The sequence below is a fragment of the Scophthalmus maximus genome, chromosome 4 (assembly GCF_022379125.1).
Source record: "Scophthalmus maximus strain ysfricsl-2021 chromosome 4, ASM2237912v1, whole genome shotgun sequence".
Taxonomy (NCBI): Eukaryota; Metazoa; Chordata; class Actinopteri; order Pleuronectiformes; family Scophthalmidae; genus Scophthalmus; species Scophthalmus maximus.
In genome coordinates, this window is record NC_061518.1 from 27921749 (window position 1) to 27940425 (window position 18677).

At 44.6% G+C, this 18677-nt stretch overlaps 1 protein-coding gene across 2 annotated transcripts in view; it reads right to left on the reverse strand.

Moving 5' to 3' along the window:
* LOC118302466 (cell migration inducing hyaluronidase 1) overlaps positions 1-18206 on the reverse strand; it is a 155300-nt gene extending 137094 nt beyond the window's left edge. For both annotated transcript variants that reach the window (XM_035628618.2, XM_035628615.2), the window contains exon 1: positions 18053-18206. The gene's annotated coding sequence lies outside the window, so the exon portion shown is untranslated. The remainder of the gene's footprint in view (positions 1-18052) is intronic.
* Between the last annotated feature and the right edge of the window lie 471 nt (positions 18207-18677).

Genomic DNA, 18677 nt, shown 5'->3' on the forward strand with positions numbered 1-18677 from the left:
GTCATTTATCACCCGCCTTGCTTCGTCGTACAGTGTGAGGTTTTCCTAGCTACAGCGCGGGAGCACTTGTACGCTGACCCTGAATCTTTCAATTTCACAGGGACTGCTTGTAGCTCCGTTTGTTCTCTGCCTTTCTTTTATCCCCGGACACATTTCACCGCAGAATGTAGAGATCAGGTTTGACACGTTGTATTATTATATCCTGTTAAGCTTCTAAAAAGCCAAAAGTGTGTGGCTGTGAACTGATTTAATTCAGCCTTTCAGTAAAATTTGTATAGCCACTCAGTTTCTTTAAGGTTACTTTTCTCATGTTCATGTTTTGGTCAATACATCCATAATAATATACACACAATATTTTAACTTCCTTCACCAATTATAGTGATTTTTTTCTTTTTTTAACTTTCATATCCATCCACACCGCTTCATCCTTTAAGGGTGATTTTGGGCTAGAGGCGAGGTCACCATGGAAACGTGGAGGAACTCTGGTCCTAGAAGGGTTAGGACATCGTAAAGGGGAAAATGATTCCCAGAGTTTATCGGTGTATCATAATGAATAATGTGGCTGCAGCTGAACATCAGGAGGTTTGTGATGAAGCAGAAGGATGAGCCTACAGAGAAAAAAGAAATCAACTTCATTATGACTTCTAAGAAAGCTGTTTACACCAGTCCTCTGAGCTGTAGCAGTTCTGTAGAACACACGGTCCAAAACTCCCTCTGAAAAGCGCTGAGCCACACATACAGTAAACTCTATTTTGAGGTTATCGCTGCCAAAGGAGATTCGACAAGTTATTAAATCCGAGGGTTTGTTTACTTTTTCCACCGTCACTGTGAATGTTGAAATGTTGTGTTCCATATGAACACAAGCTTATAACAACACAGACAATTAAAACACTTAAAGCACAGCTAAGGTACATGTCTGCTCATGTGAGTTGGATGAAGATCAGATCACATTTTAGGACACGAAATGGGGGAACATAGAGACGTGTGTGCATGGTGTAAATAGTATATAAACTAATGAAAATACTTTCTTTCTTTTTTTTATACCTCAGGAAGTCTGCAAAAGTTAGGAGTTAAACGGCTGAGATTTGTCTACAGCTTGTGCAGGTCTGCCACAGGGATTTGACAAATCACATGGATTAGGAATAATCACACAAAGAACTCCTGGCCTGAAGGATGATGAGCTGTACTTGTGTTGGCAATTGGGTGTCTGTGTGACTTGTCTCAGTTTTTCTATTTCTTTTTATATCGCCTGCATGTCTGCCAGTGTCGTTCAAGGGCACAATTAGTAGAACTCTAATCAAGTTACTTTTCCTTTTTTTGTTTCTTTTCATTATGATATCCAATCTAAGATTGTTCATGAGAATAAATACTACGACCAAACGACTAAACTTAAATCAATGAGCAGCATACTCTGGCAAAGGACACCAATACAAAAAGGTAACGTAATAATTGTAGTATGTAAGAATACCGTGCAAAGTTGCAAGGTGGGAGGAGCAACTGGTAAACCCTTGTGATGTATTCATGGTCGTCTAAGCTCAGCCTTGACTCTACGAGTTCATAGAGGAACTCCTGCATTTACGAACTGTTGGTGTGGAGTTGTACAAATATCAGTGGGTGTGCAGGTGATTATCCCTAAAGTAGCCCCGAGGTGGCTTTGCCTACAGTGTATGAATGATGTACAATATAAAAATTGCTGTATGAATGGACGGACGTGACTTGTAGTGTAAATCGCTTTGCGTGGACTACACGACTAGAAAAGTTATATATAAAATCAGTCCATGTGCCATTACTAAGAACAACATTTGGAAACCTGTCTGTCTATCAGGTCAAATGAAAAGACACGTGTATTCTTCAGTAGCCTTGGAACAAGGGATAAGAAGTCAAATATCTCTGTCTCTACTGAACTGATCGCCTGATTAAAACTGTCTCTTGTGAGTTCAACGTTTTCAAACAGACATTTTTTGGGGTTGTGCCAGAGGAATCCATGACTGCGGGCGAATTGTCGAATTGGCTTTGGACATGTCCTAAATCTTGAAGTGACCCGGAAGTATTTGATCATCAGCCATTATGGGAGCTGTTTGGATTCTCTAAATGCATCGGAAAGGAGCTTCAATGCTTCCTTTCCTATCTCCTTTAGCATAGTGTACACCTCACCCCAACTCACATCAATCCTGTTTCCCTCTTCTGAGACTCAACCTCTGGCATCTTTCCAATCTTTTCCATGTGATGGAGGTCTCTCTCTGACCATGCCGACAAAAGAAAAAGAGTCCGCCGGCCTCGTTGCCCACTTCAATGACTTTTGTGTCCGCCGATCTATAAAAGTTGTTTGAAAAGGTTTTGCTCAGTCATCACAAGACTGCGGAGGACTGCGTCCGTTTTTCATTGGCTAAAATGGTCACTTTTGGAAGCTCTGAATAATAGCAAAAAATGATTAATCTCAATCGGGGCACATAAAGTATAAAATAGTATAAAAATGCTGGGAGAGATCCAGACACTCGTATTATCCAGACTGGTTTCTGTATTCGCCACCGACACCGAGTTTGGATCATTGCACCTGAGATAAAGTCACATTCTTGATGCATGTGTGTCTATAAATCTGTCTTCACTGTGTCAGGGAGCTTTATTGCAGGAGATAAAATGTATTTTCAAGAAGACGAAGGAGAAGGAGAAGGCACAGAAACCCGTGTGGACCTCCTGACCCATTCAGCGTAGTCTTTTCCTGTGACACATACACATGTTATTTTTAACAACCACTCCGCTCATTCTCTCCTACTCTCCCCCTCTCTCTGTCACAAGTTACTGTTGAAGCAGAGAGTAAATGAATGCGGCTGCGTTTGAGTGAGAAAATGACAAGTATTCAACTGCACTAATCGCTTTGCTGTAGGTGAGTGCTTTAAGGGTCTGGGGACCTGCAGTGAACACTCTGCCACAGCTCCTTTTCTTCATTAAGAGGCCCCTGCAGGGTGGAAGCTCGCTTTAATTGGATGTGTTCTCTTCCCCCCCCAGCTTTTGGAAATGATTGTCCATTAGAAGAACTGTAAATCCTCCTCCACAGCTGAGGGAGTTCAGAGAGCCAGAGACGTGGGGGTGCAGGATCTCACTGCTGACGTGATCTCTGGCCTCTGGTGTTTCCCTGGGGACCTATTCTGGAGCAAGTGGCTAACAGTAGCTAGTGTAAGATTCGCTGGTGGTCCGCAGCCTCACCCCGAAGCCTGTATGTCAACACTTTCCGTGAGAAAAGATTTCAGCCGAGTACGCAGCATTTAACAATCTCTTCCTACCGATTGTTAGGAATGAATGCCGGCTGGAGGCAAATGTAATACATACATCACAATAAAGAGATATAGCACCTCACAGTTCACTTTATTTGGCCCATGCAGACTTATTTCCGGTCCAGTTCACGTTTGCACAGGCTTATTACAAACACAATTTTGTTTTTCGGTCTGCGTGTGAGATTTGTTGAAAAGAAGAAAAAAAACAAAAATAATGTTGACCATAGAGATTAAAAGGCTGCATGCATGTAATAATCCCATTTACTGGCCAACAGCGTCGGCTTGATGCACTATTGTTGCATTTACATCAGGTAATTAACATATGATTCATCAGCTAGTACATTACATTGTGAACAGGTCTTCTGTTCCCAGGGCCGGTTCACCTCAACGCCTGCTCAATACGAGTTGGCTCTGATGAAGTCGAACGAAGGTGCCGTTTTTGAATGCAGCCATTACGCCAGGGTTGAACTCTATTCACCAAGACGGTAAACTATGACAGGTTTCATTGTAACGGGCAACTCGCTTAAAGTTTGTCTCGAAACACAATTACTTACAGCTGCCAAACACGGAAGCCGGCAACGATACATCCATCCCAGTCAGAGAGGATAATGCTCGACGGTTGCCAGTGACTCTTGCAGCTGAAGACATATAGGAGAAATTCTTTGGAATGTTTGAGCCGCCTTTTTCTCTCTGCTCTGGCATATTCTTCCCCCTGCAGTTTTCAGAAGTCAGGCTGAATATGTGTTTAATGGCTATTAGTGCACAACAGCTCGAGAAGGAGCCTCAGAAGGCTGCCTGCAGTCCTAATCGGTCCGCGTGGTTGATGGCTTCCTCTGCTGCATGTTTGTAATTACAAAGGCACAGTTTTTTTGCAGCCAATTTGGACTGCTTGTATGTTCCTTTTTTCTCTAATGTGGTAACTCTGTGTGTTTGCGTGTGCGTGTGTGTGCGTGTGTGTGTTTGTGTGCGTGTGCGTGTGTGTGTGTGTGCAACTGACAATCATGTCTCAAAATACCTCGCACAAATGCATTGTGATGAGATCATACATTGCACGTTGGAGGAGGGAAATGGAGATGTGCGGTAATTTGAAAAGCGCCATAGTTCTTGATTCAATTCTGGGACCAAACCATTTGTATTGATATTGAAAATGGAACGTGCAGATCATTTCCTGCCAAAACTTGACAAACAAGACATATTCAACCAGTACCCAATGTTTCCTTAACACACACACACTGTGGTTTGCCGATACAAAACATACCTGTCAAACAAAAACATATTTCTAATACATCCAATTCAATTCTGTTTTATTTGTATAGCGCCAAATTCTGCATCCTGCTTTAAAAACAAATTCAGCACATCTTACCAACAGAAACAACGTCAGCAAACATTTCCCTGAAGAGTTTATGGTCTTGATAAGGAGTAACATAGATGAATAAGCATGTTATGCTTTATCATGTGGATACAGCATGTTTGACAGCTAGTACTGTCCAATCGGTGCATGCTGGCAGGTGTAGGTGGGCGTGCAGTGGAGGAGCTCTCAGTAAGACCAACCCCCAACTCGAGGCTTCAAAACGGCAGCTCACAAACCAATGGGTGACGTCACGGTGGGGTTGTCATTTCGGAGAAACACAGGCAGAACTTTTTAAATTTGTAAATAACAAATCACTTACATTAGTCGGCAACTTGGGAGCTTCCACACATAATTGATCCTGTTGTGTGTTTGGAGAAGCTTGTAATTGGTGGTGATTGTTTCAGAGGATTTAAATTAAGCTGCTTTCAGGGAGAATGGTGCTCAAATGCAACCATGGAAGCCCAACAAGCGAACTCAACACTTGGCTAAACTCTGCAGCCTAGAACTCTTTGGTGTGGTAACACAGGGCAATATATAGTTTCATGTCCTTATGGGTAGATAGACGAATTGGTATTTCAAATTTTGGAGAAACCCTGTCCCTTGCCAGGAAATCCAGCCTTAGTTCAGTTTGACAGTTACTGATAGCAGCTCCCACGACTTTCATTTATTCAATTTAAAACAGTGTAATGGAAAAGTGTTGTGAGGAAATCATTGCAGTCACATTGAAAAAAGTGATAATATTGCTTTTGGCAGTGTGGTCAAGCCAAACACAGCAGCTTATTGTTAGTTAAGGTTGGCAAATATGTATGGCAATCCAGGCCAATTTATTATCATCCTTCTCATCAGTATTATGTTGGTCCTCTAAGGCATGAATCTGGAAGTACGAGGAACAAACACAACAGTGTGATTTTAGGCAGAGCATCCAGCAGCGTGTCTAGTTTCGGGGGTGAGGATCACCTTGCCTCAAGCTAAAGACAATCGATTTGTCTCAACCTGTGGTAGACACAGACAGACAGCAAGATCGGAGATCAGATAGACGCCGAGATCGTGGCAAGGCGTGTCCACAAGAAGTCAAACCTCTGATTCTGATGATCTTTTTGTGCTGTTAGTCACCACCAGTTACAGCTGAACCAATGCAAAGACAAAACACAAGCCAGTTCCACAAACATACACAGATGTTTGGGTTTTTTTGCAAAAGCAGCATAACATGAACACCAGCTTGAAGAAGCGGGAGCAGTGAGCAAAATGCACTCCATCGATTCTGTGGAGTAAAGTCTGAAGTGCCACTTGCTGCTGCCGCCAGTACTACCGCTGTTCATTTTGCTCCAGCATCCACTTTGCCATGACCACTGAAAGATCACCAATGTTATTCCCTTCACCTGTCATAATGTTATGGCAGTTCGGTGTAGTCATGGTTATGGTTATGTCTGTGCAGATCCCACGTGGCCAACTCTGAGGAGAGATTGTGTTCGAGATCCATCTGCGGTGCCGGTTGTTTTATAGCAGGCTTGATCATGACTTCAGAAGGGTGCCAGTCAAAGTAATGATGGCTTCACTGTGCAAATTACTCTCACACCTGGCCAATCACTGCCTATTGTTTGGTTTCTGAAAGTCACAAAAAACCCTAAAAAAAACAGTTGGACAAAGTCCCTATGAATCCTACTTTAGAAAGTAGGGGAAGGAAGGAATCTCAGAGATCCATCAAGCGTTTCGGCTGAAGTGGTTGACTCTACGTTCCAATGCTGGGTGAAGTCATTATCTTCGCACCCCACTGCCAACAGTGTGCTGGGCTTTTTGTTTGTTCGTTCGTTTGTGTAACAAGATCAGAGCTTATACACCAAATATCGACACTGAACATATTGTTCATTTCCATAATAATCCATTTCACACGAGTGGGCTAAACTACTGTAAAACCCGTTATGCAGCTCAGGGTTTATCAGGAAGTCTTGTGCAGCAGTGCGTGTTTTAATTCAGGTTTAAGCATGTAAGCTGCCCAAAGAAAAGTAAAAGTCTGCGGACGGCATGCTGAACATCAGTTATATTGTGAATACAGTTGTGGTCACTGGGCACCCCCCAGAAATCCTGAGAAGAAAAGTTATGTTCCTGCACAGGAACATCTGTCAACTTGATCTGCAATTTTTTGCAGATGAGGGAAAAATAGACAGAATGTCTTCTGCAACATGGACAGTAAATTTAAGCATGAGTGATCCACTCATCCACCTAAAAAAAATAGACTGTATATTCAAAAAAGGGCATAGTTACCAAGTCCAGAAAATGAAGCCGATGTGGAAGTGGCTGAAGCTTACATTCCCTTGATTGCAAAACGATGTCAGTTTCGATGAGCCAGCAAACATCTTGCTGAGGAGTTTATGGTTCAATCTCTAGTTTCAAGTCTTCTTCAATACAGCATGATGTTCATTTTGTATATTGTGGTCTCATTTAGAGTACAATAGACGATAAAGCACTGGGGCGTAGACACAGCGTTATTGACAGCTGGTCCGTGTAGTTGGGCCCACACAGTCACCAATTCTGCATCGAAAAGGACAAGGTCTAGCATTTCAAATAAGCATGGTTCAAGCATGGCCCTGGTCATTTAAAATCTGCAAACTGTACACATTTCTTTATAGGCCATTTAAAAAGATAGAAATATAATCAAATTATATTGTATGATTGCCATTTTTTCTTCGACTGTACTGCAAAGAAAATGGGGTTACACTTTTGGGCGCTGGTAGGTGTGAGCTCGCACGAACTTCCTACCTCAATCAAGAGGTTATAATTGGAAGCTGTTTGCATGAACACATTGTTTTCCGATCTTCCTTATTGAGCCCTGGGCTATGGAGACCTGAGAAAGCAGCTCTAGGTATCTACTTCTAACTAACTTTTTAATGCACACCTACTCTGCTCTCACACACAACAGGATTACTCTTATGTGATCAACAAACACAAACACACAGATCCACGAATACCAGCCGGCATACACATCATTAAAGCCATTGATTTGACATCAGAATGAATTATGAGCTGGCTGAGTCGAGGCCTCATTTGGCTGCGTCAGTATATTGACAGAAACCTTTTCATAGAAGAGTGGTGGCAGCACCTTTACACCGAGCGGACCACAATCCTATGGCCGCCTATTGACTTTTGAACTAGGAAATATCTCCATTGGACAAATAGACGATAATTACCATCTACCGCAGAGACGTGAAAAGAATATCCAGTGCTCCTCTCGCCTCAATGGACTACTTGTCAAATGACGTGTGCGTCGCGCTGACTATCGACAAATGCTAATGCCCCGAACCAAAAGTCTGCGGTCGAGCTGCATAACCATTTTGGCAATAAACACTTAGGGAAACGTTTTGATCTGTCAACGTGTGTTCCGGGGGGACACTTCAAAGCGATGCCTCAACAATGATCCTGCTTTGCGGACTTAAACCCTTTCCTGCGAAAAGCGAGACACAATTCAACGGAGAACTAGCGGCAAAACAGCGTCTTTTGTACTGCAATCATCAACCAGCGCCGCCGTCACCCTAGGAGGACAAGCGCACAAAGAGGACTCGGGCACCCTGCTTGTTTATTGGGTCTATTTCTTTAATGTGCCATGATCTGTCGGGGGAGAGGCATGCCTTATAATCCTCCTCGACTGATATGCGTGCGTTCGTACGTGCGTGTGTGTGTGTGCGTGTGTGTGTGTGCATGTGACCGAGAGCGAGAGATGCAGCAGTAGGAAGAGAGCGACTGTGAGCCGTATTGAAGAAAAATCCTACAGATGATGAGTTTTTGCTACATTCTTTTTCTGTCCAAATCGATAATCATTTCCACTCTCGGAGCAGCCGTTAGCTGCCTCCTGTTAGGAGGGTTGACTCTGGGTAACAGTGTAAATAAACTGGAAGGAGTATATTTTGAATATGTGTGTCTGGTTGAAGAAGGGGACTAATAACAGAACCACAAATGTGCAAGTGAAATCAGTAAAAAACATTTTGGTGCTTCCAAGTCACAAGAACTGTTATAGGATTCGGGGATCAGATTGTGTGATGGTGCTGCTCATCGCTCTGGTCCTGTGTCTGATACTGTAGTGTCTTATTAGTGTCTCATTCATTTCCTATGCCTGTGCATCCGAGGTGGTTATCACTGCTCATACAGTACCCCCTAGGGCTGGGCGATAAAACGATAACGATAATTATCGCAAAATAACTTTTCCTTGATAGAAATTTAAGACACGGTCGATAGAACTTCGATAGAACTAATTCCATCCATGTTTTGACAGACAACACGGAACAGCCAATGATAATGAGAATAGCGCCGTGCTCAGGCAATCATGTGGCTGAAATAGAGTTACAGCCACGTCAAGTTAGGTTGACGCACACAGCACAGAGCGCAGGAGAAGCAGCCGACAGCGGCTCTGTTTGTGTTTGGGCTTCTGCAGCTCATCAGTCTGTCAGGAGTGAGAGCGAGATGAAAGAGAAAATGATGACAGGAAATGTTAACTCGAGCAACAACGTTACCGAAGAAGACGTCCAGACTGACACGGCCCGAGGCTCAAAAGACGAAGGCAAAAGAAGCGTCCAAGGAATATTTAAAGTCCGACAACAAGTAGAGCAGTAGCGTGCGCTGCAAACTGTGTCGAAAGCGTTTGTAGCAGTTGTTTTTATACAACTACATTATACATTAAACCTACATTAACCAAAATTGACTTTGGTTTAAATATTATGATATCGTCACATCTCACAACCTTTAAGCTCGACAGAAAAAGTGATTAGACTTATATCGTGATATATATCGAAATCAATCAATATGAAAAAAATTATCGAGACAAGATTTTTTTCAACATCGCCCAGGCCTTAGTACCCTCCATTAATCCCACTGGAATTTTATTTTTCAGTGTATTTTACTTGAGAAAGGTTTTATATATTTTTTGTTTCTATTGTTGGAGTTTTGGGCAATAAATGTTCTTAAAGTACCTCTGTCCTAGCAATACAGTTGAGAGTGCAGTAATAGTTGCCGTACCAGTGTTTTACCCTTTCAGAAGCATATTTCAAGAAGTGATATAAACCTATACCGTCCGCGCTTCAAATTATACCGGGGAGTGCAGTAATAGTTGCCATACCAGTGTTTTACCCTTTCAGAAGCATATTGCAAGAAGTGATATAAACCTATACCGTCGGCGCTTCAAATTATACCGGGGTATACATTTGAGGCCATACTGCCCAACACTAGTAAATGGGACAAACAAGAAAGGTACTCTACTTCATTGCCTATGGGACTGACCAAGTATCCAGACTTTGTGGTTGGAAACTATCCGGTGTGAAGCTATCATTATGCCCAAAGCTATGTATCCTTGGAATTTTTCCTGAAAACTGCACACTAAGCAAGGATAATAAGAAAATGACTGTATGCTGTATGTTACAAGCAAAAAAAACACCGTTGCCAAATGGTGGAGATCTGTTACTGAACCAAGTTTACAGGTGTCGCCAGACTGTCAAACTCTCTAGCCCTCGAAAAACTTACATTTTTACGATCAAGGGTAAATATTCTATATTTGAGAGGATTTGGGGAAGTTTATATTTTTCTTAAGTTGTATGTATATTTTGGATTTCGGAAAACATTCTGATACATACTTCCGTTCACGAAATGGAATTCATTGTAATGTCGTAGAACTTTACCGGAAGATGCCTTGCCAATACCCTGCACCTTACTTGTTCTCTGTTTGTTGTTTGTTGTTGTAATCCTTGTAATAAATGAAACAGAATACAATAAAAACATTTGTTTACATATTTTTTTTTTAAAAGTGGTACTTACAACGATACTGACCAGGGGAACATGGTCACGGCTGTTGATCCTAACTGACGTCAGTATAACTTCCGAACCGTTACACTGTTCCAAGAAAAAAAAATTACGATGCGAATATGAGCGGTGAGGCGGAGATGCAGATTGGTGAACGTGTATGACACAAGTTTGGTTTCAGCACCATGGTTCCACCGTTATCTGAACTGACATGGGCGTACTGACTGCGTGTTTCCCATCCCTCCCTCTCTCTCCCTCTCTCTCTCTCAGATCTGCTGTCAAACCTGAAGTAATTTCACAGGGATTATTTTCAGGATGCAGAGAAATTACTTCTTACGTCAGTTTCCCATTACAACACACACACACATCAGGATGCAAGATAGCGTATATCAGTCTCATATCCCAACGCTCCACACACTCCACACTTTTTAATATTCCTCCATGAACACAAAAGGTGTACATGCTGTCTAACGGCTGCGTGTCCTCTGTGCTGTGCGTTGAATGAAACATGTGAATCTGTTGTTGTTGATGTTCGTCTCTTTTCGGCCTGCTGGCTGTCAGTCATCATCTCTCCCGGCTGCTGTCACTGCATCAAGTCCCGTCCCACCTGTTGTGTATTTTTTTGGGAATGAGGCTAAAAAAAAATGCTGGTATACTGAGAGTATGAAACTGTTTTAAATTTGAATGGTCGCACGCAAACTACGGCACTTATCAGGTAATTTAAGTATTTGAGCCCATCCATCGTCGGGGGGGCTAGAGCCAATCCCAGCTAACATTGGGCGAGAGGCAGGGTTCACCCTATTGCAGGGCCACATACAGAGACAAACAACCATTCACTCTCACATTCACACCTACGGTCAAGTCTCCTATGAACCTCTGCATGTCTTTGGACTGTGGGAGGAAGCCGGAGAACCTGGAGAGAACCCACGCATACACGGGGAGAACATGCAAAGTCCACGCAGAAAGGCCCTGGTTGGTTTGAACAGGGATTCGAACCCAAGATGTCTCTCTTTTTTGCTTTGAGGCGAAAGTGCTAACCACTACACCACCGTGCAGCCCTGAGTAAGCCCACATTCCATTCATATATTTGACACCCACCACAGCAGCAAGCACTGAAGTCCCAGGGCTCTGACTTGTGGTAAAGCTTTTACCACAGGCCACTTATTTCCTGTTTGATTTTGTGAATGAAAGCAGTTTTTAGTAAATATCATCCACCTATAAGGAGCACACATCTCGCTCGGATTGTGTGTGTCAAGTATACATGCTCAGGATATCTTAATGTCTGTGTCTGGCTTTTTTACCATTCTTTTAAACAAGATGTCTCTCTTTTTTGTGGAATGGTGAATAAATGTTGTGAATTAAATGTAGTGTAAAAATCTATTTAGATTAGATTCATCCCCCAGTGAAGATGATAACCTGCCTGTGTACTAGATCAGTAACATAGCAACAGTATGGGAGTAACTTCTGGCGGGTAACTAGTGCAGGAGGAAATATAATATAATATAATATTTTTCCCGAGTGGTTCCCACAGTGACTCTGGTTATTCCATCCTCCTTCATCTTCATCTTTTTTCATGTCAATTCTTCCAAACAATCCAGCGCTGTCCTCTGGACTTTCTCTGTGCCAATGAGTCAAGCATTCATTTTCATACCCGGTTGCTAATTGAAAGCGAGGCTTTTCTAACCACCGATGGCGTCATTTTTCTACAGCCACTATACTGTGCAATCAACATTTACTATAGTATGATAAGGCCAAAAAAAACCCTGCCTCTATTTACACTTTTTACATGATAAATATTCATGTGTTTCATTTACAAGAAGTCATTACAAGTCTTCATCATCTTCCAAGCCGGTTGTGCGAGCGGCCACACCGAGGTCATGCTTTTTTTTTGTGCCGGAACTTCTATCCATTATTTAAAAACTTAAGCGAGCGATAGTGGGAATATGCAGCTCACCAGCTGCGTTATGACCTCATGTTCCCCGTGTGTGTGATGAAAGTGAGGATGAGATTTGACTTAACAACTTTGGTGGTGTGTGTGTGTGTGTGTGTGTGTGTGTGTGTGTGTGTGTGTAAAAACTGCAGTAAAACCTGCCTCGCCCTGCCTGGAGGGGTTGCTAACCCACCTCAACAGACTCACAGGAGGGTTGCAGTGCGCCGTGATGGCAGTGCGAATGCCAAAAGGCTGTCTCCATGTTATTTTCCACTATTGCAAAAAAACAGTAAATACAGCGTGTAGCAGCGAAGCCCAGAATACAAGAAGCATGGTTAGAGGCTCAGATCAAACGCGCTTTTTGTTTTTCACTCACCTCTTGTGGTGCATGAATGGCTGCATTCGCATGCACACACACACACACACACACACTGATGGTGGCAAGCTACCCCTGCAAGGTGGTTTGAGGTTAGGAGTCTCACCCAAAGGGAGGAAAGATTTGTCTTTCTATCATTTCAGATGAACTGACTGCAGTTCAGCAGTCGGAGTTTTTGTGCCCATGCCCAAAACCGGGTTGGGATGTTGTCAGGAAAAGTATATTCCATATGCAACGACCCACTGTACAGGCCTCCAACAACGTCTGCGTGCGTGCGTGTGTCTGTGTGTTTGTGTGCGTGTGTGTGTGTGTGTGTGTGCGGGCTCCGCCACCATTAACACGGGGTCAGTGCAGTGATATCACGTTGTGAGATCTGCTGTTTTCCGAGGGCACAAGACACGCTCCTCCAGCTCCGTCGACAGCTCCGTGCCTGCTCCGATTCCGCTTAAAAAACTGCTAATCGCTTCTGAGACATTCTTGGCCAGTTGCATAAAAAAGGCCCCGCAGCGGCTTCACACCTGACGCCACGCAACCGCCACGCCACCAGTGATCCACATTGGAGTAAAGACAATTCCCACAATGTGATTAATATTCTTCCTCCTTAAAGAATGCATTCACAAAGGTTCGACCCAAACCAGGTTTGTTTTGAAAAAAACTCGGCCACGAAGCAAAGCGAACGCGTTGGAACACACTCAAAACTAAATGATGGATCACGGATTGATGATTCCTCATATTTTCAAGTTCAGTCTTCATTTATAGCCCTCCACAACAATAAAAAACAACCCATAGGTCTACTAGTTCAACTGCATGAGCTGATCCAGGCTTCTTTATGACTAAGACAGAGACGAAACTTGCCCGAACAATACCAGCTGCTTGTGCATGTTGTGAACAGGTGCTAGTTTGTGGCAAAGACATTCTAGTTTTCCTTCAACAACACAATCTGCATGTCAGCTTTTGCCCATTTAGCAATGTGCTGACAATGTGAGTGCTATTTTTATCTTACCGAGGCCTTTTCTTTTGCCTGCGAAGGTGGCAAATCCCGTCCCTGCAAACCGAGGAGAGGGTAAACAAGAATTCCGTTGGGTGTGGGCCCGCGACTACACCCCACTGCTTTGATCTAAATGAGACTTGTGGGCTCCAAACCAAGCGCGGTCTCGGAGGACGTGGCTGCGTTGTGTGACTTTAATGTCATCTGCTGAGTTTTAAACTTTAAGCTGCTGCGGTGGAGTGTGGACTGGACGCGCAGGTAGAGGGGGGGGGGGTTGGCGCCTGTCTGCATTTTGTCCCCTGTGGATTCCGCCGTTTGGGCAGAAATAACTTACTCGCACTCAAAGCGTGAGCGGCGTGAGTCTGTTGAGGTGCCAGGACATGGCCTGGAATCACTTTACGCCCAGTTATCCACGCAGGCCCCCCCGTCATTGCTATTTCATTTCATCAATTAAGAACATTTCTTTTTGCGGGGGTCAAGTTGGGTCTTGCCACTGCCGTTGCAGGGAAGCAAGTCGGGGCAGGAAAACAACTGCTCTACGCAATTTCACAGCTCATTAAGGAGTTGATGGATGGGTGCCACAAAAAAAGACTTCTAGATTCCGCCTGTGCCACCTCATGTACAAATATGGATCTATCATTCTCCAGTGCAGAGCAGAGCAGAGCAGGGAGCAGGCCAGAGTGGAGCGGAAAAGAAATGTCCCTCTTTCTATACTGAGGCCGGAGAACTGATGATTTCCTCAAGTAAACTGTGGCCTTTGGCCGCAGGCCCAATCGTCCACAGTGGCAGTGTGTGTGTGTGTGTGTGTGTGTGTGGAAACTCCAGCCTGCACTGGATAGTAGAGGTTTATTTCTCCAGTTCCTCACACTGGAAAAGAATTCAGGACGTTAACATCTAATGGTCCCGTGGTGACTTTTACTCGCCCACATGCAACGCTTGACATTGTTGCTTGGTTTTTAATAGCGATGAAATAAAGGTTCTTCGTTTAACCACTAACTAAACAAAACGTATCCACTTTGCGGTCTCAAAGGGCGACATTTCAAAGCTACAACTTTGATCATTGTTTATGTGAAAAAAAAGGATTAGGAAGCAGCTTTACGTTTGTACGTACGGTGGCACCATCATCGTCATCATCGCGGCTCGTGCAAACTGCAAAGATTGATTTCGGTGCTAACAGGAAGTAGGAGTCACCTCCTCTGCAGCAGGCGCTCGGAGGGATTCAACACCATGGGAGAACCTTTTTCTAGCTTCTCACTCGTCTGCCATTACCCCCTCATAGCAATTTCAAATTTGGGCAGAATTAATCACCGATATTTTCTACCATCCTTCCCTCTTGCAATAATACAACTGTGTAGCTGCCCTCTTTGGTCTTCTTCAGTATTTCAGGTTTAGCAACCGGGAACTTTAACTCTGTTTCTGACAGACGTGCTCAGGATGCCTTCCCCAAAAGCCTATAACATCGGATTCATCCAGCCGCAGCTCTGCTCGTGGCCCCGCCAAATTAAAACAACTCACAAAATGCAGAATGTTGTGGCCCCCGACAATAATATGCGGCGGGTCCGGGGATTCTCTTTTACCCTCTGCGTTTAAACAAGCAAAATGTCAAAGTTGCCTTAAACTGGATTAAGCGGGATCAAGCACTTCTGTGCCCAACCTGTGTCCAGAGCAGCCAGACAGTGATGTACATGGACCCCCCCCCCCCCACCCATTATCACTTTAAATCAACTGGAACTTTCTACTTAACAGCAGCCACTGTGGCCCCAGATGACTGCGGGATAATAGATGAATGCCCCCCTCATTCAGTGGAGACGGCATTAGTCCACCTGACTTTTTTTCCCACCTGCTATTAACGTGCAATTTGCAGGAAAAACACATCGGAGCAATCACGTCAGCCAGACGAGGGCGAGCTCTAAAAAGGTGTGAATTAAATCTGCACATTATGAGCACGTTCCTTTAGAAAAGTAACGTTTTCAGAAATCAAACTATACACTTAGTCCCATTTGTCGTTTGGGCAACAGGAGCACTTTGATCAAGTTTAACTTTGCGGGGAGGTCCTGGTTTTGGTGAGATGTAAATCTTGTCCGAATTAACATGATGTCTCTCTGTGAACTGAAAATCATAATCCAGAAACATTAAGAACGTACCGGCTGTGGTTAGTTGAACATGAAAAGAATTTCTAGGTGAGTAAAATGTTGTATTCCTTTCTCAGACCGAGTCTGTGTGCAGCGGCTGATCAGACACATCAGGTGCAGAGATTCATAAGTGACGCAAAACTATTATGAGAAATGGAATCCCTCGGCTTCTTACACACACGCACACTCGCACGCTTACAAAACAGTTCTTGCAGCGGCTTGTGTGTTTGCAAGTCAGCTGTAGATGAAAGGGAAATGCCACTACACTGCAGCTTGTGTAATCCCATACTCCAGCTTTGCACCCTGGGAGGCAGCTCTTCTGTATCTCTCTCTCTCTCTCTCTCTCAGCTGGTTCAGATTTTTTTTCAACACCTCCCTTCTCCCTATGTTCTCATCATCACAACCTGCCGACAACTGACACTGACAACCTTGTTATATCTAGTGCCGAATCTCATTTTGGTGTCAGCCCGGTTGTGTAACCTTCACTTTTCACAGGGCGGGCCACTCGGGCACAAATTCTGTTACCACCGTCCTCCTCCTCTTCCCCCTCCTCCTCATTTTTTATCATCACTGCTCCTATTCTTTGTTACGCTGTGACTCCCCGCCTCATCGCCATGTCACCCTCTCTGGAGGACACCGAAGGTGATAAGGGGGAACAGAGGAAGACGGCAGCCGGCCGCCGACGCAGCTCCGAGGCACCATCAGTTCATCAGCACGAGCAGCAGACTCGTTCCTCACAAATTTGCCGTCGCGAGCACAGAATCGGCCAACAGCTGCAGCTGAACTACACGGCCGAGTTCCAGTGCAAATGGAGACAGGTGGAGTCGTGTTTAAAAGGTGGCACGACTATAGAGCTGTAACAATCGTTTCAATGTCAATGTCACAGTGCATACAAACATACACCTTGATACTATGTGGGGTAATGAAGTGGAATTAAATGCAAATCATTTAAAATAATTCCAAGCTGCATATGGCACCTCCATGGAACTGAATGAAAAACAGAATATTGTGACTAAAGGGATCACATGACACTCAAGGAGTTGTGCTCAAATCAAAAAAAAAATTTAAAAAATCAAAAGTCAACATTGTGCTTTTAAACCTTATATTGTCAAATTTGTTCCAATATAAATCCAAAATATGCCTGTATTTCTCCACAAAATTGATATCCCTGCCCTTGTGGGGAAGCATACAAAATTATGCAGAGTGACACAACTTATACTTAATATGGCTTCATTGTAAAAGTGGAGAAAGAAAGGTGTCGAGATGAGGTGCAGTGCATCGGGGGACTTTGGACTCTTGACCTCTGTATCTACACATTTCTGGCTGCAGCCCTGATGCACAGAGATCCGCGCAGACAACCCAGCATGATGAGCATCGTCCCAGCATGTGAAGGAGGGAAGCGGTGCACGGACCTGTTGGAAGGAGACGGGGCGGAGGGGGAGCACGGGTGCACTTGTTTCCTCTGGCGGCGAATGGCAGTGCGCAACTATACCGCCGAACAGAGCGCACCATTCATGATCGAGTGGGAGCAGTGGGGGGGGACCTGCACACGGCTGCTTTTCACACTGACACACCGGTGCTGTGGTGACATCTGGATGGACAGACGCCGATCTGGAAATGTGTTCCCATCCCATCTTGTCTTCAGATAACAAGCGCTCTTACGCTCAAGTTATTGGAAGGTCCGTCAGCCTTGTGAGCGTGGCTCATAACTGCCCGACGATAATCCATTTTTAAAAAAGCAGTGTTCTGGCAGCATCTTGAGGTAAAGCCAAATCCTCACAGGAGTGCCACCCCTCGCAGTATCCCTGAGGACACTTTATAATTTGTAATAGTCTCTTTTCTTTTAAGTACAGTTTCTCTCTGCACGCATACGACAGCGGCGCCGTCAGAGCGCGCTGACCGGAGTCCACTTACCTTTGCCCCCGCGAAGTCGTGGCAGGACGGTCGCGGTGCGTTCAACGGTCCGGCGGCCGCGCGCTCCTCCGGCCCCGCGGTGGCTGGAGACACTGTGCGCCTCCTCCGCGTTTCAGCACGCGCAATATACCCGCGTCGGGGGGCACAAACGGCGTTTACGCGGATCTTTTACAGCACACCTGTAGCTCGCGGCGGCGACATTACGCCCCGAAGTGCCCACTCTGGATGCGCCACAACATCAACACAAACACACACACACATGCGCCTGACAAGAAGGGCATTAAAATAGTCCGGAGGGACCTACCGACCTGTAGCATGTAATCTGTCCAACCGTGGAGAGCCCGTGAGACAGACGCGCAGCTCGGAGCAGTGCAGAGATGGAGCGGAGGGCTGTTCATGTGGCAGCCGGTGTGGGCGCGCAGAGAAGTGACCGGTCCGTGTCCGAGGCGCACGGCGCTGAGTCGCCTCTATTTACTCCAGCTGGAGGAGAAGGACACGCCCACTGCGCGCGAGCGCCGCCTTGCCGCACGCCGTGCGTGCCTGTGCGTGTGCGCGTTTTGGAGAGGGTATTCCTAATTCCTTGATTCCTTGCACGCCTACATATTTGCGAGGGAGAAGCCAGGGCCTAGTTGTTCAAAGAGGACTCTGATCCAAGCAGAGAGGGCTGGATTCAGACTGGATTCCAGGAACAAAATGCTATTGAAATTGGTACATGTATTCATATTTTGAACCTGAATGATACCCATTATAGTGGTAAAGTAGATTAATTAGAAATGTGGCTTTTGGTATAGCAAAGTTACACTAAAGGATTTTTTATGTTATTTTTTATTTTTTTATCTTTTAAATAAATGATCTCTGAGTGACTGGCTATTCTACCTGTTACATACCGAGCAGCCTTCAGTGTCATATGCAGTTCTATTGAAACCACTGGTA